Below are 22,895 nucleotides of genomic sequence, written 5' to 3'. Positions count from 1 at the left end.
GTAAATGGGACAATTAGGCGCTTTTGGTAGCCATCCACAGGCTTCTGGCAAGCTTCTGCTTGAATTTTTGACCACTCCTCTTGACAAAATTGGTGCAGTTCAGCTAAATGTGTTGCTTGTCTGACATGGACTTGTTTCTTCAGCATTGTCCACACCTTTAAGTCAGGACTTTGGGAAGGCCATTCTGAAACCTTCATTCCAGCCTAATTTAGCCATTCCTTTACCACTTTTGAGGTGTGTTAGGAGTCATTGTCCTGTTGGAACACCCAACTGCGCCCAAGACCCAACCTCCGGGCTGATGATTTTAGCTTGTCCTGAACAATTTGGAGCTAATCCTCTTTTTTCATTGTCCCATTTAAAGCAGCAGTTCCATTGGCAGCAAAACAGGCCCAGAGCATAATACTACCACCACCATGCTTGACAGTAGGTATGGTGTTCCTGGGATTAAAGGCCTCACCTTTTCTCCTCTAAACATATTGCTGGGTATTGTGGCCAAACAGCTCCATTTTTGTTTCATCTGACATCACATGGACAAAGATAAGACCTTCTGGAGGAAAGTTCTGTGGTCAGATGAAACAAAAATGGAGCTTCATACCAGAACAGACACACACCACATATGTGCGGAACCCAAAGTCACCTCCTTGATACACACATGAACTCAGCTTTGATCTGCCTGTTACAATGCACATGTGTATACAGTGTGTGTGTACATAGTAGTGTGTGTGTGTGTGTGTGAGCATGCAGGAAATCAAACATTCTTCAGAACCGCAGCCTGCAGCTGCTGGTGGATGGGAAGCAGGCAAGGTCGGTCCAGTTAGAGCTAAGGACAAGCCCATCCAGGACACAATGTGGCCACAATTCCTCTCTGTTCTGTTTTAAAGGGGACTTATTGTGGAAAAAACTACTTTTCTTATATATTGGCACCTGATTTGATGCATTTGGAACACATTTTAAGCAGGCCTTTAGGGGGCGCTCGCAGCCCAACAATGCCCTATGGTTAAGAAAAATTGCTCTATTGCAGTGCTGCTCAATTATTTTCTGTTGCACCCCCCACCTAGGAAGAAGAAAACATTTCGCACCGTGAATATCAATATAGCATAAATAGTCTATAAAATAGTTATAAATATAAACATTGCCAGTAGAGATGGACCAAAATGAGAATTCTTCACCAAGGTGTTTGCAAACCTTACAAAAGCATTTGTTTCTAGTAAAACTCCCAAAGATACATTATTCCAGGCATTATTAGACATTTTGCATGTTTGGTTTAGGAGTTATGTTTGAATAACTTTCATATTTAGTATGACAGTTATACTGTCATATCGAGTAAAAAAAACAAACAATTTTTTTTGTCTTTGCAAACCTCACAAAAGCATATGTTTCTAGTAAAACTCACAAAGATACATTATTTTAGGCATTTTTAGACATTTTGCATGTTTGGTTTAGGACAGGCCTGGGCAATTATTTTGACTCGGGGGCCACATTTAGAGAAAAAAAATGTGTCTGGGGGCCGGTATATCTATTTTTAGGAACACTAATACAAAACCTCACAATAATGTCTGATTGAATGCTAAAAACGTTATGACAGACCGCCTTAAAAAACTTAATTTTCCTATGAACGATAAAACACTGAATATTGACAAAATATGAATGTCACACCACCTTTTGATCGACATATTTTACAATCAAGTGAAACGCAACAAAAATGCAACAAACATTGAAATATGAATGCAATGGTACAAAATAAACCCACCTACAATCTGATACATCTGATATGTCACTAAGCTGCTGTGACATAGATGACCATAGTAACTAATTACATACCTGCCAACTTTTGAAATCAGAAAAACCTAGTAGCCAGGGTCCAGGGGTTGCAGGCCCCGGTAGATCCAGGACAAAGTCCTGGTGGGGGGTTCAGGCGTTTATTCTAGTCCATGCTCAATTATTGCCTCCGTAAATAAAACTTCGGCATTTATCACATCCAAAGAATCTGTTTGGGCGACGAAAAACGTTGAAAGTTTTCCACTTGTATCGCTAGCAACGGCATTAGACTTGTGTTTTTTTGTCCCAACGTGGTCTTTTACATCGCTAATTCCTCCGTGTCCCATCGAAAAATCTTGTCTGCACAAGGTGCAATTCGCGTAGTTTTCACCCTTTTTGGAACGGATAATTATTCCCGGATAGGCTTTTGAATATTCTTCACGGAATGACTGCAGTTTTCTTTTTCGGTTTAAGACTCGTTTGCGATTTTTCTCCGGCTGATTCCATGATCGTTCCCTCGTTTGGAAACAATGGCAACTGGTGCCTCGTGCTTGGCAGCGGTGCTATAAATAGCCTCGCGCATGGCATTCGGAATGGCTCGATAGGAAGTTACGGGAAGCAGTGTCGATTGTCATTGTTGTTACGCGATTTCGTGAATAAAACTTAAAAAAAAAAAAAAAAATGTAATTAATGAAAAACTGTATTTTTTTTATCACTGCAACCGTAACCCGGAATAGGTTGATGAAAACCGTACTAATTACGGGAAAACCGGAGTAGTTGGCAGGTAGGTAATTAGATGACCATAGTAACTAATTAGATTACCATAGTAACTGGTATATCAACCATGTAAAGACTTAGTATAGTTGAAGACTTAGGGTCATTAGAAAACATGAGTGCACATCATAATGGCAGCTACACTTTACATCTTAAAGATCGAAAAAAATTTATTTGGGAATGTCCAGCGGGCCAGATTGAAAATCTTAACGGGCCTTAATTTGCCCAGGTCTGGTTTAGGAGTTATGTTTAAATAACTGTCATATGACAGTTGTGGCTTGTGCAGCCCTTTGAGACACTTGTGATTTAGGGCTATATAAATAAACATTGATTGATTGATTGAAGGTGAAAAACTGTAAAACAAAACTAAATGACAATGACAATTTGTATTACGATTGCATCTATGGCTACGACCAGTGTTTTATATACCGTATTTTCCGCACTATAAGGCGCACCTAAAAACCACAAATTTACTCAAAAGCTGACAGTGCGGCTTTTAACCCGGTGCGCTTTATATATGGATAAATATTAAGATTCATTTTCATAAAGTTTCGGTCTCGCAACTTCGGTAAACAGCCGCCATCTTTTTTCCCCGTAGAAGAGGAAGTGCTTCTTCTTCTTCTACGCAAGCAACCGCCAAGGTAAGCACCCGCCCCCATAGAACAGGAAGCGCTTCTTCTTCTACTGTAAGCAACCACCCGCCCGCGTAGAAGAAGAAGAAGGGCGCGGATATTACGTTTCATTTCCTTTGTGTGTTTACATCTGTAAAGACCACAAAATGGCTCCTACTAAGCGACAGGTTTCCGGTTCATGAAAAGACGCAATCTCTCCATCCGCACACGGATTACTATTTCACAGCAACTGATATTCCTGTGAACCGCACTGTGGATACAACGGGAGCACGTACGGTGAATATTCGCACCACAGGGAATGAGAAGTCATCCTTCACTGTGGTTCTAGCTTGCCATGCTAATGGCCAGAAACTTCCACCCATGGTGATATTCAAAAGGAAGACCTTGCCAAAAGAGACCTTTCCAGCCGGCGTCATCATAAAAGCTAACTCGAAGGGATGGATGAAGAAAAGATGAGCGAGTGGTTAAGGTAAGTTTAAGTTTACGCGAAGAGGCCGGGTGGCTTTTTTCACGCAGCTTCGTCCATGTTGATATACGACTCCATGCGCGCCCACATCACGCTGGTTTTAATATATTATTAAAGTTTGACTGACCTATCTGACTGTTTTTTTGACATTCCTTTAGCGCAGTTAGATGCGGCTTACAACACGGGGCGGCTTATAGGTGGACAAAGTTTTGAAATATGCCGTTCATTGAAGGCGCGGCTTATAACCCAGGGCGCCTTATGGTGCGGAAAATACGGTAGCTACATTTTTGACCGGCACAATTATTCATACGATACGTCCTTTTTTATTTTTGTGTGTTATTTTGCAGTGTTGGTATTGAATTATTTGTCAAAAAGGCCAAAGTTAGCACATATAAGAGCAGAGGAGAAGCGATCACATTACAGACATTTTATGACTGGAGCTATGCTGCACATGTCTGCTAGCCGCCTCTCGAACTTGATTCTGAAAGGAAAATGGTCCATCCACAGTGCATCTGTTAAGATTACATAATGTGCAGTAGAAAGAACTAGTGACAGAAGTGAGGTTTGTTGTACAAAACTACTGGCTGGAGTCCCATGGAGTGGAACAGTCTCCACACAGGGTTGTCGCCAATGGCAAAGCTGAGCCACAACAAACAAGGTGGGTGGACTTGGCTGTCCAGTGCACCAGGACAATATGAGCCTGAGGACTAGACTCTTGCTGATAGAAGACTAGATCAAAGGCCTGTCCCAGAGTTAGCAGCACAACAAGAGATAATGAGCAGACTGTGGGAGAAATGATGAAGGACAGAGCTGCCTCTTGATGACAACTACTGAGAATAAAACCTGGGCCACATGAACATTTCATCAATATATTACACTTTTGTGTTGCATATGATTTAAAAAACTAAACAATCAATGTTTTCCTCCTCTTGCTGCGGTATACTTTTCCATAAATGACACCCGCCCCTTACTTACTAGGGTTGTCCCCATACCAATCATTTGGTACCGGTACCTAAATTTATATCGATACTTTTTAAAATAAAGGGAACTACAAAAAAATGTCAATATTGGCTTTATTTAAACAGAAAATCTTACAATACAATAAACATATGTTTCCTATTACACTCAAAAAACAACAATAGAAGGTTAAAACTTAAATTAAAGGGCATTAAACACATTGGGCTTTTCTTGTTGCACTCAAAGAACAATTTAAAATTTTCCATAATACATATAGTCTGCCATAATCAAGGATTATATTATATATTTTACACACACACAAACATATATATATATATATATGTATGTGTGGGGAAAAAATCACAAGACTATTTCATCTCTACAGGCCTGTTTCATGAGGGGGGGTTCCCTCAATCGTCAGGAGATTTTAATGGGAGCATTCGCATACCATGGTTTATATAGGGCACAGAGTGGGTGGGTACAGGCTGGCGTAGGGGCGTGGTGATTGGCTCATGTGTTACCTAGGGAGGTGTTTCCGTCTATGGCGGCATGTTGTTACAATTTCGCTGCGCTTGTTGAGGGATGACAGGTCTGGACGGTAAATAATAAACAGTTTCTCTTTCAAGCATAGGTTGCATCTTTTATTACCACTATTGTAAGGTGTGCTGGATGCAAGAATTTGCCATGTTATTGAATATTCAACATTATTGTCTTTGAGGTCCCAAATGTGTTTGCTGAGTTCTGTGGTATTTCGCAGGTTTTTGTTCCTGAAAGAAGCCTTGTGATTGTTCCATCTGGTTTTGAATTCTCCCTCGGTTAATCCTACATATGTGTCGGATGTGTTAATGTCCTTGCGTATTACCTTAGATTGGTAGACAACTGATGTTTGTAAGCACCCCCCGTTGAGGGGGCAATCAGGTTTCTTTCGACAGTTACATGCTTTGTTGGTTTTGGAGTCGCTCTGACTGGGGGTCGACGGCTCATTTGCAATTGTTTTGTTGTGGTTTGAGATGATTTGTCGTATATTGTTCATGCAGCTGTAGCTCAATTTAATGTTGTTCTTGTTGAATACTTTTCTTAGGTTGTTGTCTTTGGGAAAGTGTTTGTCAATCAGATTGAGGAATTTGTGTCCAATGTTCGTTGAGACGTTTTTGCTGTATGGGGGGTTGTACCAGATGATGCCGTTTCGTTTTCTGTTCTTTTTTGGCTGGTTTCCTGGCGTGGGTTCATAGGTGAGGGTGAAATCGTATCCGCTTTCATCAAGCTGCATGAACAATATACGACAAATCATCTCAAACCACAACAAAACAATTGCAAATGAGCCGTCGACCCCCAGTCAGAGCGACTCCAAAACCAACAAAGCATGTAACTGTCGAAAGAAACCTGATTGCCCCCTCAACGGGGGGTGCTTACAAACATCAGTTGTCTACCAATCTAAGGTAATACGCAAGGACATTAACACATCCGACACATATGTAGGATTAACCGAGGGTGAATTCAAAACCAGATGGAACAATCACAAGGCTTCTTTCAGGAACAAAAACCTGCGAAATACCACAGAACTCAGCAAACACATTTGGGACCTCAAAGACAATAATGTTGAATATTCAATAACATGGCAAATTCTTGCATCCAGCACACCTTACAATAGTGGTAATAAAAGATGCAACCTATGCTTGAAAGAGAAACTGTTTATTATTTACCGTCCAGACCTGTCATCCCTCAACAAGCGCAGCGAAATTGTATCAGCATGCCGCCACAGACGGAAACACCTCCTAGGTAACACATGAGCCAATCACCACGCCCCTACGCCAGCCTGTACCCACCCACTCTGTGTCCTATATAAACCATGGTATGTGAATGCTCCCATTAAAATATCCTGATGATTGAGGGAACCCCTCATGAAACAGGCCTGTAGAGATGAAGTAGTCTTGTGATTTTTTTTCCCACACATACATATATTGCGCTCTACTACGGTATCGAGCACTATTTTTTGGATAACCTTATTAAGACATATATATATATATATATATATATATATATATATATATATATATATATATATATATATATATATATATACACACACACACACACACACACACACACACACACACACACACACACACACACACACACACACACACACACACACACACACACACACACACACACACACTCTATTTAGGAACAATTTCCCTTGGGGATCAACAAAGTTTGTCTAAGTCTATAAGGTTAGAATATAATTTAAAGCTTTATTTACATTATATTAAATGATTCATGATTTATGGTTGCCACTCCTCGTCTGTGCTTTAAGAAAAATACAATTATTAGTAAGTACTAAAAACAAAACTACGGATAAATGTACACAGATTGATTGATTGAAACTTTTATTAGTAGATTGCACAGTACAGTATTTTAATTTGAATTATCCTGAGGGAACTCTCCTGAAGGAATCAATAAAGTACTATCTATCTAGTACATATTCTGTACAATTGACCACTAAATGGTAACACCTCAATAAGTTGTTCAACTTGTTTAAGTCAGGGTCCACGTTAATCAATTCATGATATACCGTACAACCCTAAACCCACAGTACTAATTACTAATTTGGACAATTTCAAAGTAATCAGACGCTTCTAGAGATGTTTTTTTCAAATATAGAGACTTTTTAGTCTCATTGGACACTAGTGGAGATATAAAAGCACCAATCACTCTTATTGATCAGCAGTATGCTTCTCCCATCTAAAACCTTCTTTGTCATGCCAGACACCAACAATAAGCCAGAGAATATACTTTTACACCTTGTGCTTTTCATGTTTAAGTCACTTTTTGTCTCACCTACTGGGTCCTCCCAGCACACACATCATGGCAATCTGCAAATTAGACACTTTCACTAGCGGCCACATTGTAAAATCAAAGAGCATTGGGCCTCCATGTGAGATTCCAGCATATAAGAAGCATAAGTGAGTTGAGCAGCATGACATATTACAATCAGGCCAGCGTACTATTAATAGGAGGCATTGCACTAACCTTTCTTACTAAGGGTGTCAGATGACCAATAATTGAAGTAAAAACACCACCACTGGAAGCAACATGACAATACAGTCACAAGTCATCATGCTGGGAAACACTCATGCTTGGACTTGACAACTCTTCCGGATTCTGCGGAAGACTCCTTGTCTAAAGTCTTCCCCACTGTACTTACACAATATAATATCAAAACTATATGTTAATACACAAATTTGATTTTAAACGTATGTACTGTATTTTCCAGACCGTAGGGCGCACCGGATTATAAGGCGCACTGCCGATGAATGGTCTATTTTCATTCTTTTTCATACAAAAGGTGCGCCGGATTATAAGGTGCATTAAAGGAGTCATATTATTATGATTATTTTCTAAATGTAAAAGACTTCCTTGTGGTCTACATAACATGTAATGGTGCTTCTTTGCTCAAAATGTTGCATAGATGATGTTTTACACATCATCTTCAACTCACTTTCTGACAGTCTCTTCAGGATGCACCGTTTTGTGGGCGGGTCTTATTTACGTACCTCCACTTGGACAGCCTCTTCTCCTTGTTGTAGCGGTGTAGCAAGGACGGGAGGATATCCACATATATATGGTGTATGGTGACATGGACTAAACATATCCACATATACAGGTAAAAGCCAGTAAATTAGAATATTTTGAAAAACTTGATTTATTTCAGTAATTGCATTCAAAAGGTGTAACTTGTACATTATATTTATTCATTGCACACAGACTGATGCATTCAAATGTTTATTTCATTTAATTTTGATGATTTGAAGTGGAAACAAATGAAAATCCAAAATTCCGTGTGTCACAAAATTAGAATATTACTTAAGGCTAATACAAAAAAGGGATTTTTAGAAATGTTGGCCAACTGAAAAGTATGAAAATGAAAAATATGAGCATGTACAATACTCAATACTTGGTTGGAGCTCCTTTTGCCTCAATTACTGCGTTAATGCGGCGTGGCATGGAGTCGATGAGTTTCTGGCACTGCTCAGGTGTTATGAGAGCCCAGGTTGCTCTGATAGTGGCCTTCAACTCTTCTGCGTTTTTGGGTCTGGCATTCTGCATCTTCCTTTTCACAATACCCCACAGATTTTCTATGGGGCTAAGGTCAGGGGAGTTGGCGGGCCAATTTAGAACAGAAATACCATGGTCCGTAAACCAGGCACGGGTAGATTTTGCGCTGTGTGCAGGCGCCAAGTCCTGTTGGAACTTGAAATCTCCATCTCCATAGAGCAGGTCAGCAGCAGGAAGCATGAAGTGCTCTAAAACTTGCTGGTAGACGGCTGCGTTGACCCTGGATCTCAGGAAACAGAGTGGACCGACACCAGCAGATGACATGGCACCCCAAACCATCACCCAACCATGCAAATTTTGCATTTCCTTTGGAAATCGAGGTCCCAGAGTCTGGAGGAAGACAGGAGAGGCACAGGATCCACGTTGCCTGAAGTCTAGTGTAAAGTTTCCACCATCAGTGATGGTTTGGGGTGCCATGTCATCTGCTGGTGTCGGTCCACTCTGTTTCCTGAGATCCAGGGTCAACGCAGCCGTCTACCAGCAAGTTTTAGAGCACTTCATGCTTCCTGCTGCTGACCTGCTCTATGGAGATGGAGATTTCAAGTTCCAACAGGACTTGGCGCCTGCACACAGCGCAAAATCTACCCGTGCCTGGTTTACGGACCATGGTATTTCTGTTCTAAATTGGCCCGCCAACTCCCCTGACCTTAGCCCCATAGAAAATCTGTGGGGTATTGTGAAAAGGAAGATGCAGAATGCCAGACCCAAAAACGCAGAAGAGTTGAAGGCCACTATCAGAGCAACCTGGGCTCTCATAACACCTGAGCAGTGCCAGAAACTCATCGACTCCATGCCACGCCGCATTAACGCAGTAATTGAGGCAAAAGGAGCTCCAACCAAGTATTGAGTATTGTACATGCTCATATTTTTCATTTTCATACTTTTCAGTTGGCCAACATTTCTAAAAATCCCTTTTTTGTATTAGCCTTAAGTAATATTCTAATTTTGTGACACACGGAATTTTGGATTTTCATTTGTTGCCACTTCAAATCATCAAAATTAAATGAAATAAACATTTGAATGCATCAGTCTGTGTGCAATGAATAAATATAATGTACAAGTTACACCTTTTGAATGCAATTACTGAAATAAATCAAGTTTTTCAAAATATTCTAATTTACTGGCTTTTACCTGTATATGGTGTATGGTGACATGGACTAAACATATCCACACATTAATAAAAGGCCATATCGCCCAGCCCTAACTATGATATACATGATTTCCTAAATAAACATTACAAACTAGAAGCCTTGAGTCATCAGTACTAATATGTGTGAAGGCACAACAACTCACCAAAGCCTGGCTGGTGAGAAGCTCTGCACAAACTGTTCAACCATGAATGATAAAATGTGTATTTTGAGAAGTACTGTATTTGTGTAGACAGATGTGCGAGCTAACAACAATCCTCATTCCCCAACAAGCATCCTTCCATCTTTACTACAAGTGATACACATACTACATTAGCAAAAGCCTGATAACAACAAACTAATTAGCAGTGTGTTTTAACTGCTTAATACTCAACAAAAACAGCATTTAGCACTTATTTAACAGGCTGTGAGTGATTGTTGCAGGTCAGGCCTGCTGGCAAACATACTTGTGTACACATGTTTTGACTTCAAACTGCACCTATAAACTGTTGGCCATGGAAGCTGATTGGTCACACTGCAAAAAGTGAAATGTAAGTAAGATGAAATATGTCAAATAAGGCTGATATTTGCTTATTTTCTGTCTGATAAGATCATTCTTCTCACTAAGCAGATTTTATGTTAGTCTTTTACTTGTTTTAAGTGTTTTGGTCCTAAATGATCTCAGTAAGATATTACAGCTTGTAGCTGAGATGTGATGACCTATATTGAGTAAAACAAAGTAGAATATCAAGTGTTGCAAAGCTGTGTCATCAACACTCACAAGTATAAAACTACTTTTTCAAAGTAATCATTTCTTATTTCATGCATGAAATAAAAAATCATGACTTTGACACAATTTTGTCTCATGATTAAAACGGACGACAGCCAAATGGACTTTGCTGTTTTATTTTCAATGAAACAATAGAAAATACGTACTCATATAGTAGTACAGTTGGCACAGTACAGTAAACGGTAGGGGTGTAACGGTACACAAAAATTCCGGTTCGGTACGTACCTCAGTTTAGAGGTCACGGTTCGGTTCATTTTCGGTACAGTAAGAAAACAACAAAATATACATTTTTGGGTTATTTATTTACCAAATTTGCTAAATCTTCCACCAAAAATATTGTTCTTAGTGTAATATTTGATGTGAAGTAATGGGAACCTTGGATAGGTCAATAATTCATAATAACATTGATTTTGATTCAATATTATGTTTTGAGCAATGACAGTTTGAAAGAAAAAAAAACAGCTTTGTTTTATTAGTCAACATTGCAACTTTTTCTAAATTACATTTAAACTTTAAGCTTTTTTTATTTCACTTTTGTTATGTTTTTGTTTATTTGAATAGTATTTTTAGAATGTGCCGTGGGCCTTTAAAACATTAGCTGTGGGCCGCAAATGGCCTCCGGGGCACACTTTTGACACCCCTGCTATAGATAATAAAACATTAAATGTGATAAATCTATGGATAAAAAGCAGAGCCTGACGACGCATGCGCGTTTATCATAACTCTCTCGCTCTCTGTCTCTGTCTCTGTCTCTGCCCCTCCCTCACCAATGCTGCTGTTTGTTTTGTTTTTAACCCCTTCTTAACCCTGAACGTACATTGAAAATACACGCAACCCTAACTCAAAATGCCGGACATTTGAGGCATTTAAGAAACTCCGCCCTGACAGCTCCACAAAAGAGGACATGTCCGGTGAAAAGAGGACATAAGGTCAGTCTATCCTAGCCAGTTAGCTGCTAGCATGCCGTGTGTTGTGCCTCGGTGTGCATTGTTTACACAACGTGCGTTACGCTACTTAATATGTCCGTGTGGAAACTCCTTCGGTTCACCTCCAAACCAAACCGGAACCCCCGTACCGAAACGGTTCAATACAAATCCACGTACCGTTACACCCCTAGTAAACAGACAGTTAATATTTAAACATTTAACATGTGACATTTCTAACAATTTTGAACAGAAATAGTTCATGCACATTCAGATGAATTCTTCAAAATTACAATTAAAAATGTTGTATATATGCGCACTAATTGACTGAAAGAGCACGCACTTGGTGCGATGATGTCATGTTATCCATGGAAAAATGCATCTTTAGACAATATGATTTGCCTGAGCGGCTAGGAGACCCCGAGAGTAACAAGCGCTTGCCTTGTTGCCTTTCCATTAAGAACAATAAACTAGTTTTTAGTATAAGTTTGCTGGTTTGAAGAAATGTAATGGCGAGCGCATATCATCATGTCAAGATAATGGCACTAGCATTTACTTAATTTAACAATATTTTTAACTTATTGAGAAAGAAGGTCTCATATTTGTTTTTTCTACCAAGAAAAGTGCACTTGTTATTAGTGAGAATATACTTATTTGAAGGTATTTTTGGGTTCATTGAAACTTTACTTGTTTTGGAAAGTCTTGACAAGCCACATTTTCTTGTTCTATTGGCAGATCATTTTGCTTAGTTCAAATAAAATACCCCTCATTTTTGTAATTTTTTTTCCTTGTTTTTGAACACTGACTTTTTGCCGTGCAGGAAGTGCAAAGTTGACTGCACGTGCAAACTGCTCATGCAGGATTACAGTTCAGGTTGGGGTGACAAAGAAGCAGTCCTGACCTCTTTGGAGTTTAGTGTTCAAACTTGACCCAGGCTGGCACGCCAATCAATTCCCTGAAGCTGACCAGCACCTCCACCAGACGTGTAGCTTGTAAAAGGTGTAGTGGTGCTGGTGCAACTGCATGTATACTCAGGGCATCATCTACTACCTAGGTGTCAAAGTCAACATCCATGATCCATGGATGATATTGGATTAGTATTAGAGGCGGCCCGCAGGCCACAGCCGCCTGCTGCTGTTTTGCACGCACCAATACTCCATCAGTGTTGGTGCTAGGAATTTTCAAAATGGGGTCCCAGGTACACCATCAAGTCATAACAATGAGGTCCCACAATACATTTTTGGAGTCCCACTTTTTTGTAAGCGTTTTGAAAACAATCCATTTTCTACCGCTTTTCCCTTGTTTTTTTTTAAACTACATTTATTATGGCTGTCAGCGAAGAAAAATCCATAGATTAGCCGCACCGTCATATAGAGGCAGGGTCTATAGTCTGGAATGTACAGGAAGTTTGGATTCCAGTGCGTTTGAGTGGCGATCAGAGTTAGACATCCTGGGAACTAGTAGAGTTAGTACGAAGGAGAAGAAGAAGATGACCAAAGCATTACAACATGACTTCCTTCACACATCATTTGAGCAGTTTTAGGTATTTAAATGTTTGAAATCGAATCTAAATTTTTGGCAAAAAAAAACAAAAACTAAGGCTGAAACGACGCGTCGACGTAGTCGACGTCATCGGTTACGTAAATACGTCGACGCCGTTTTTGTGCGTCGGCGCGTCGCATATTTACGTCACACTACTGTCATGGCGGAGCGCAAAGTAGACGATGCGAGCGAGGGGAAAAAAGCACGCCAAAAGTCGTCAAAAGTGTGGGAGTATTTCAATAAACGGCCTAATAATGTTGTTGTATGCACACTGTGTCGAGCGGAAATGGCCTATCATAGCAGCACAACAGCTATGAACGAACATTTGAAAAGAAAACCCCCGACAGCGTTCTTGCCATCACCATCAACAAGTCAATCGTCCGCGTGCGTATACGTTGTCATTATTACACAAAAACATGAATGTGTCATTTGTATCTGCGTTGTAAATTCATAAACTAAAGCACCGTTTGCTCTGAGAGGCGCGTTTGGCGTGCCTGTTCAGTGTTTACAAAGACGCGCTCCTCTTTAACGCTGTGGAGAGGCGGCGGCGGCGAGCGAGCGGCGAGGCGGGGCGCGCCGGGAGCGACGCCGCAAGAGACAGGGGACGACGAGCGAGCGAGGAAGAGGAGCTGAAAAGCGAGGAAAGAAAGAGAAAAGAGTTGGAAGAGAAAAGACTTTGTGTAAAATTAAAAGATTGTAAACCTGGCAAAGCCGTCTGGCGTTCAGTCTGTCGGTCCTGAAAGAACCCCACGGCACAAGACGTGTCACAAACGCTAACGTTAATTAGTTGTGCAAATACCTTTTACAACATTAACAGTTACATATACTATGTACAAACCAACAATTAACTTTCACTTTAATCATACTATCATTGTTGTGTTATTAAGCAAAATAAGCAATACTTTTACTTTTGTTGAAATGTTTACACTGTACACTTTTTTTGTATTGGATGTTTAGCTTTATTTTTGCACATTTTAGCAAATAAGCAATACTTTTACTTTTGTTGAAATGTTTACACTTGTTACAGAATATTTCCGTTTTGCACTTTTTTGTATTGGATGTTTATCTTTATTTTTGCACATTTTAAAGCAAAATAAGCAATACTTTTACTTTTTAAATGCTTATACTATTCCAGAATATTAAGATTTGCACTGGATGTTTACTTTTATATTTGCACATTAAAAAGCAAATAAGCTACTTTTAATTTTGTTAAATGTTAAAAGTTTTTAATGTTTACATTGTTACAGAATATTTTGTCATGTTGTTGTCAATGTTGACTGAGTGGCCATACTTTTCTTTTTGTAAATAAAAGCCATGCCTTTTGAAAAAACTGGCCTACATTTATTTTTTCCTCTTCATTTTAAATTAAAAAAAAAATCGGTAAAAGGAAAAATAATCTATAGATTAATCGAAAAAATAATCTATAGATTAACCGATTAATCGAAAAAATAATCTATAGATTAATCGATAGAAAAATAATTGTTAGCTGCAGCCCTACCAAAAACCAAATAGTTTTTTTTTCTTTTCTAAAAATGGTGCATCTCTAGTTTGTGTGGAACATAAACACTTTGTTCACCAATGTTCAACTCCAGGTCCAGGGGCCACAGCTGGCCCACCATATCATTTTATGTGGCCCGCAAAAACTTGAATATATTAGGACACAGGAACTTTTTTGAAAAATGTATTTAAATTTGGACGGCAAACATTTTTTTAATTCTTTCCCCTGAATATTGTTTCATAATTTGATGAGACAAGCTAATAATTTTCTTTGGCCATTGTAAATAACATTTTTCAAATCAATTCTACAATAGCTGGACTTTAATATCTGCTGATTCCAAAGCATCAGTTTGTTGGTCAAAAGTAATAATAGTTCAATAAAATAATCAAAGTGGTATAATTGCCTCATGATATTAATTTAATATGATGAGGCAAATATACTCTGTTTTATATGGTTATATTTATTATTTTTACAACGGCCCTCTGAGGCAGCTGTGACGTGGCCCCCGATGAAAGTGAGTTTGACGCTCCAGTGACCTAGTTCCTGTTACACAGCGTTGCCAGATGTCACGAGGGAAACACAAGCAACTCTTTGAAAACAAGTGGCTTATAATAAGCTGACTTGGCAACACTGGGAATAGAAGCAGCCTGAAAGAGACACCGCATTAGTCCCTGAACAATATTATTACATTTCATACAACTACTGTGCTTGTACGCTATACCGGTACTAGTATAGTATCGCGCTAATAATGAATCAAAAACGGTACTATACTCCGTTTGAAAAGTACCGCTTCCCGGGCATGACGACACGTCGTCACGTGGTGACATTGCTGGTTTTAGGAGCAGAGGAGCATGTTGGGCAGCGCACACACACAGAGTACTTACAAGCAGACACAGTGTGTAGACAGAAAAGGGAGAATGGACGCATTTTGGTGTAAAAAGTCAAGATAAAGGTGAAGTTATAACACTGAAACACCCTCAGGAAGAGCTGCTTTAACACATGGCTCGCTAGCTAGCAGCTAACGTCCATCCACAGTGTTTTAGCTACTTCTAAATCACTAATCCTGGTCTCCATAGCAACAAATAAAGTAAGTTTCTTACAAATACATTATCACTGGAGGACGAGGAATAGCTAAACATGCTTCACTACACACCGTAGGAGGATACAATAGCTCACCACCGTCACAATGTAAACAAATGCCATGGGTGGATCTACACCTGACATCCACTGTAATGATACCAAGTACAAGAGCGTATCTAGTCGACACTACTATGATTATAGCGATTGTTTTTTATCGTCACTTTTTCCTTTAAAAAAAAATTCATATTATGTTTATAAAGTCAGTAAATATGTCCCTGGACACATGAGGACTTTGAATATGACCAATGTATGATCCTGTAACTACTTGGTATCACATCCATACCTAAATGTGTGGTATCATCCAAAACTAATGTCAAGTATCAAAGAAGAGAAGAACAAGTGATTATTACATTTGAACAGAAGTGTAGATAGAACATGTTAAAAGAGAAAATAAGCAGATATTAACAGTAAATGAACAAGTAGATGAATAATCCATTTTTACAGTTTGTCCCTCATACTGTGTAGAAAATAATAGGTGTATAAATGACACAATATGTTACTGCATACGTCAGCAGACTAATTAGGAGTCTTTGTTTGTTTACTTACTACTAAAAGACAAGTAGTCTAGTATGTTCACTATTTTATTTAAGGACTAAATGACAATAATAAACATACGTTTCATGTACACTAACATTTGTTATTACAATAAAGACAATAATTAAAAAATTTTGTGGTCCCCTTTATTTAGAAAAGTACCAAAATACATGTTGGTACCGGTATGGGGACAACCCTACAGAAAGACACACCTGCTTCACCAGAGAAAGACCTAGAAGGGGTTTGTGTTGCTCCTAAGGCCGGGTATCACTGTCAATCTATAAAGTTGTAAATGGATTTGACTTCATTTGATTTGACCTACACCTAAACATCAAAGTCTCAAATCTGTTATTTTTTCTTGATCACAAAAAAACTTTGGGCAGCTTAAACTTCCTCCCAGGAAATTGAAAGTGAAAGTAATTGTATTGCACATTTCCATCAGTGCAAGTTGCACTAAGATATTGTTTCTTCAAGTGCAGAATACTGACATGTAAGAAGACATTCTTCTGGGACTTTTATTTTGTTAGCGCAGACAGACAGGACGTAACGCACATCAACTTTATTGTGAAGGCTGCCCCACAACAGGAGGATAGAGAAAAAGAAGGATCTTATTGAGTCCAGCACAGACTACAATGGCGGACGGCGCAAGGTACATTTATAACATATGTGGATTAGGGATGTCCCGATCCGATATTTGGATCGGATCGGCTGCCGATATTTGCCAAAAATTGCGTATCGGCAAGGCATGGGAAAATGCCGATCCAGATCCAGTTTTAAAAAAAACTCGGTCCGTGTTTTCCAACGCACCTATTTAAATAATACATTCACTTTTCTGCTGCTCCCTAATTTCCGTTCCGCATTTTCCAGCACACCTTCAACACATCCACAATTCTCACGCAGTTGCTTTTAGCTGCTGGCATTACACGACAGGCTCTTCTCATTCTTTCCTGTGTCTCCCTCTCACAGACAGCGAGCGCACCTTCTTACACACGTCACATACTGTCACGTCATACGTCACATACGTATACGTCCTCTCCCAGCAGAGAGCGAGGTAGCGGCATGGCTAACGTTAGCTGTGATGCTAGCGCAGCTACTAAGGTGCGCGCCTGCTCAAGCGTCCTCTGCGCACGGCAAATCTATGCCACGCACAAAATCAAATAAGAAAATAAGTGCATAACAATTTTCGACACACGGACACGACAGAGACAACAGTTTTCGTCATCATTGTTCAAATATTGTGACGCCTGTCGAGACGCTTATCTCCATTCGGTGCCACACGTCCAGACTCCACACCATCAAAATAGTATATATCTGTATCATGAATCAATTTAAGTGGACCCCGACTTAAACAAGTGGAAAAACTTATTGGGGTGTTACCATTTAGTGGTCAATTGTACGGAATATGTACTTCACTGTGCAACCTACTAATAAAAGTCTCAATCAATCAATCAAAACACATAGAATCATCATACTGCTGTGATTATATGCATCGAGTGTTCATTCAAGGCTAAGGCAAAATATCCACATATATATTGTGTATCGCAATATGGCCTTAAAATATCGCAATATTAAAAAAAGGCCATATCGCCCAGCCCTAGTTCAATGATGCCATTTCTGTTTGTCATGTATAATTTTGTCTATTTTGTGTTTATCCTTGAATAAACAGGTCAGTTTCTTGTTACCAACCATTGTGTATTATTCAAACTCCCCTAATTCAGCTGGCTAGTTGTTATCAAGAGTACTAAAACCCTTTTCAACATGATTCTAAGTAGGCTAAATAACTTTAAAGTTTAATACATGCTCGGATAGGCCAGTATCGGTCAGTATCGGTATCGGATCGGAAATGCAAAAACAATATCGGTGTCGGATCGGAAGTGCAAAAACCTGGATCGGGACATCCCTAATAGTGGTGTAATCATTAATGGATTTATATTCCTTAGATTCAACTACATCCATCTGTGCTCGTCAGGTTTGCCTTTGGGAAGATGGGTATCGATCCGAGATCGTTTTAAAAGGGTATTATTCGATTTTATCACTACTAGAAAAAGGAAAACATTTAAGAAGAACAGACTTTATATGAGGTCACCTACCTAGGTTCCATTCTAGAGGCTAATCTTTCCTGTGATAAAATGGCAACCAAGGTCATCAAAAATGTCAACCAACGAACAAGATTTCTCTACAGAATCTCCTCTCTGGTCAACAAAAGCACCATGAGGATTCTAGCGGGAACTCTCATTCAACCCTTTTTCGATTACGCATGCACCTCCTGGTACCGTAGCACCTCCAAAACCCTCAAATCTAGACTCCAAACATCCCAGAATAAACTAGTCAGATTACTTCTAGACCTCCACCCCAGATCCCACCTCACTCCTACCCACTTCTCCAAAGTGGGCTGGCTCAGGGTGGAGGACAGAGTAAAACAACTTGCACTGAGCCTGGTCTATAAAATCCGCTACACCTCCCTGATACCGAAGTACATGTCAAACTACTTCCTTAACGTAAATGACCGCCATAACCACAACACCAGGGGGAGCTCCACTAACCACGTTAAACCCAGATTCCGAACTAACAAAGGTCTTAACTCATTCTCCTTCTATGCCACATCAATGTGGAATGCACTCCCAACAGGTGTAAAAGAAAGGGCATATCTATTCTCCTTCAAAACCGCAATAAAAGAACACCTCCAGGCAACTTCAACCCTTGACTAACACCCTCCCTTCCTGGATTGTAAATAATCAAATGTAAATAATCAAATGTATATACTTGTACTTATGCTTTCTGAGCTCACTATGTTCACCGCTCGCTGTACATATCCTACCAAGTCACACCTACACTGTTTCGATGTCCATTTCTCTGATGATGCAATTGTTGATGACTGAAGTGCTGATATCAAACCCCCCCACCCCCCCCACCCCCCGCATTGTAAGTAATGTAAATAATTCAATGTATATACTCTGATGATAAACTTGTGTGATGACTGTATTATGATGATAGTATATATTTGTACCATGAATTGATGAACGTGGACAAGTGTAAAAACTTATTGGGGTGTTACCATTTAGTGGTCAATTGTACGGAATATGTACCGGTACTTCACTGTGCAATCTACTAATATAAATCTCAATCAATCAATCAATTAAACCGGTGCCTGGTGCAAAAAAAGGTGGGGACCCCTGCCTCAGACGACCTGTAATATATAATAGTGGTGTAATCATTAATGGATTTATATTCCTTAGATTCAACTACATTCATCTGTGCTCATCAGTTTTGCATTTGGGAAGATGGGTATCAATTCGAGATCGTTTGAAAAGGTTATTGATCGATTTTATCACTACTAGAAAAGGAAAACATTTAAGAAGGGCAGACTTTATATCAGTGGTTCTTAACCTGGGTTGGATGGAACCCTAGGGGTTCGGTGAGTCGGCCTCAGGGATTCGACTTACTTCATCGTGTAAATAAAAACTTCTCCCTATCGGCGTATTACGGATACGGCAACAGCAGACTGATTTGCAGGTGTGTAATTTGTTGTGAGTTTATGCACTGTGTTGGTTTTGTTCTTTGAACAAGGTGATGTTCATGCACGCTTCATTTTTGGCACCAGTAAAAAAACATGGTAACACTTTAGTATGGGGAACATATTCACCATTAATTAGTTGCTTATTAACATGCAAGTTAGTAACATATTGGCTCTTAACTAGGCATTATTAAGTAATTATTAATGCCTTATTCGGCATGGCCTTATTATAACCCTAACCCTAACCAAATAACTCTTAATTAAGTCTTTATTACTTAGAATATGTTCCCCTAGTGTCCAAATAACTCTAAATTAAGTCTTTATTACTTAGAATATGTTCCCCTAGTGTCCAAATAACTCTAAATTAAGTCTTTGTTACTTAGAATATGTTCCCCATACTAAAGTGTTACCAAAAACATATAACTTTGTCTTGAATTTGAAAAAAAAAAACATTTTATTTTTCACTAATGAAGGGTTGGGTGAATGAGCATATGAAACTGCTGGGGTTCGGTACCTCCAACAAGGCTAAGAACCACTGATATACAGGTAAAAGCCAGTAAATTAGAATATTTTGAAAAACTTGATTTATTTCAGTAATTGCATTCAAAAGGTGTAACTTGTACATTATATTTATTCATTGCACACAGACTGATGCATTCAAATGTTTATTTCATTTAATTTTGATGATTTGAAGTGGCAACAAATGAAAATCCAAAATTCCGTGTGTCACAAAATTAGAATATTACTTAAGGCTAATACAAAAAAGGGATTTTTAGAAATGTTGGCCAACTGAAAAGTATGAAAATGAAAAATATGAGCATGTACAATACTCAATACTTGATTGGAGCTCCTTTTGCCTCAATTACTGCGTTAATGCGGCGTGGCATGGAGTCGATGAGTTTCTGGCACTGCTCAGGTGTTATGAGAGCCCAGGTTGCTCTGATAGTGGCCTTCAACTCTTCTGCATTTTTGGGTCAGGCATTCTGCATCTTCCTTTTCACAATACCCCACAGATTTTCTATGGGGCTAAGGTCAGGGGAGTTGGCGGGCCAATTTAGAACAGAAATACCATGGTCCGTAAACCAGGCACGGGTAGATTTTGCGCCGTGTGCAGGCGCCAAGTCCTGTTGGAACTTGAAATCTCCATCTCCATAGAGCAGGTCAGCAGCAGGAAGCATGAAGTGCTCTAAAACTTGCTGGTAGACGGCTGCGTTGACCCTGGATCTCAGGAAACAGAGTGGACCGACACCAGCAGATGACATGGCACCCCAAACCATCACTGATGGTGGAAACTTTACACTAGACTTCAGGCAACGTGGATCCTGTGCCTCTCCTGTCTTCCTCCAGACTCTGGGACCTCGATTTCCAAAGGAAATGCAAAATTTGCATGGTTGGGTGATGGTTTGGGGTGCCATGTCATCTGCTGGTGTCGGTCCACTCTGTTTCCTGAGATCCAGGGTCAACGCAGCCGTCTACCAGCAAGTTTTAGAGCACTTCATGCTTCCTGCTGCTGACCTGCTCTATGGAGATGGAGATTTCAAGTTCCAACAGGACTTGGCGCCTGCACACAGCGCAAAATCTACCCGTGCCTGGTTTACGGACCATGGTATTTCTGTTCTAAATTGGCCCGCCAACTCCCCTGACCTTAGCCCCATAGAAAATCTGTGGGGTATTGTGAAAAGGAAGATGCAGAATGCCAGACCCAAAAACGCAGAAGAGTTGAAGGCCACTATCAGAGCAACCTGGGCTCTCATAACACCTGAGCAGTGCCAGAAACTCATCGACTCCATGCCACGCCGCATTAACGCAGTAATTGAGGCAAAAGGAGCGCCAACCAAGTATTGAGTATTGTACATGCTCATATTTTTCATTTTCATACTTTTCAGTTGGCCAACATTTCTAAAAATGCCTTTTTTGTATTAGCCTTAAGTAATATTCTAATTTTGTGACACACGGAATTTTGGATTTTCATTTGTTGCCACTTCAAATCATCAAAATTAAATGAAATAAACATTTGAATGCATCAGTCTGTGTGCAATTAATAAATATAATGTACAAGTTACACCTTTTGAATGCAATTACTGAAATAAATCAAGTTTTTCAAAATATTCTAATTTACTGGCTTTTACCTGTATATCGTGTATCGCGATATGGCCTAAAAATATCGAGATATTAAAAAAGGGCCATATGTCAATTTGACATTTGAAATATGTAAGTCATAAGTGAGGAAAGTGACGTTAATTGAAGTTTTCTCTCCTGGCTGACAATAGCAGAGCCTCCCTCCCACTTAGCTAACTAAGCTAGCCGACAATTACAAAGTTCACTTTCTCTTTTCCTTCCACAAAGTTACAAAGTCACCAGCAAGAAGTTTCAAAGTGTTTGTGTGGCCCAGCAACAATTGTTAAGTCATCATAGAAGCGGCTCAAAGTTCCAGCGAGAGTGTCCATACTTACTGTGCTGCCGCTCCCCGGCCACACTTCACCGCCACACCGCCGCAGGACCTCCGCAGGGCCGCGGCGAGCACAGCAGACGCCGAGAAGAGAAGCCGAGAAGCCGAGGAGGCTCCAGCGAGTCTCAGGCTAAGTTGCGCCGAGGCCCGGGCTCCTAATGTGTCCTCGGAGGAGAGATAGCGAGCTCCGGCCCTCCACTTTTACACGGACTCGGGAAGACTTTTTTGACAGCTCCCTTCTTCTTCTTCTTCTTCTTCTTCTTCTTCTTCTTCTTCTTTTTTCTTCTTCTTGCCTTCACTTTGCTTTTCTGCTCACTTCTACATACCAATCACAATACTGCCTGACAATATGGCGGCCGCACCAGCCAGCTACTCTCGCGAGACTTCAACTTTCCTAGAAGTTGTGCCGAGGGTGGGCGGAGCCTCAAGTCTGAGACTATGCACGTCATACAAATGTCTTAGTTCAACAACATACACCTTTCTACTCTTTTTATACTTATTAGGGCCCGCATGGCCCATTGCATAAGGACTCCCAAAGGGAGTCCTTATGCAATGGGACATAAGGACCTATTGTATTTGTAAGGTTTTATTAGGGCCCGCAATGGCCCATTGCAAAAGGACTCCCACAGGGAGTCCTTATGCAATGGGACATAAGGACCTATTAAATTTCTA

At 39.9% G+C, this 22,895-nt stretch overlaps 1 protein-coding gene across 3 annotated transcripts in view; it reads right to left on the bottom strand.

The window, feature by feature from the left end:
• Positions 1-22,532, bottom strand: part of tab2 (TGF-beta activated kinase 1 (MAP3K7) binding protein 2) — a 68,779-nt gene extending 46,247 nt beyond the window's left edge. For all 3 annotated transcript variants that reach the window (XM_061925275.1, XM_061925276.1, XM_061925277.1), the window contains exon 1: positions 22,228-22,532. The gene's annotated coding sequence lies outside the window, so the exon portion shown is untranslated. The remainder of the gene's footprint in view (positions 1-22,227) is intronic.
• Between the last annotated feature and the right edge of the window lie 363 nt (positions 22,533-22,895).

This window comes from Nerophis lumbriciformis, linkage group LG29 (genome assembly GCF_033978685.3).
Source record: "Nerophis lumbriciformis linkage group LG29, RoL_Nlum_v2.1, whole genome shotgun sequence".
NCBI lineage: Eukaryota > Metazoa > Chordata > Actinopteri > Syngnathiformes > Syngnathidae > Nerophis > Nerophis lumbriciformis.
The sequence above is the reverse complement of the archived record's forward strand: the minus strand, read 5'-3'. Positions and strand labels throughout refer to the sequence as shown.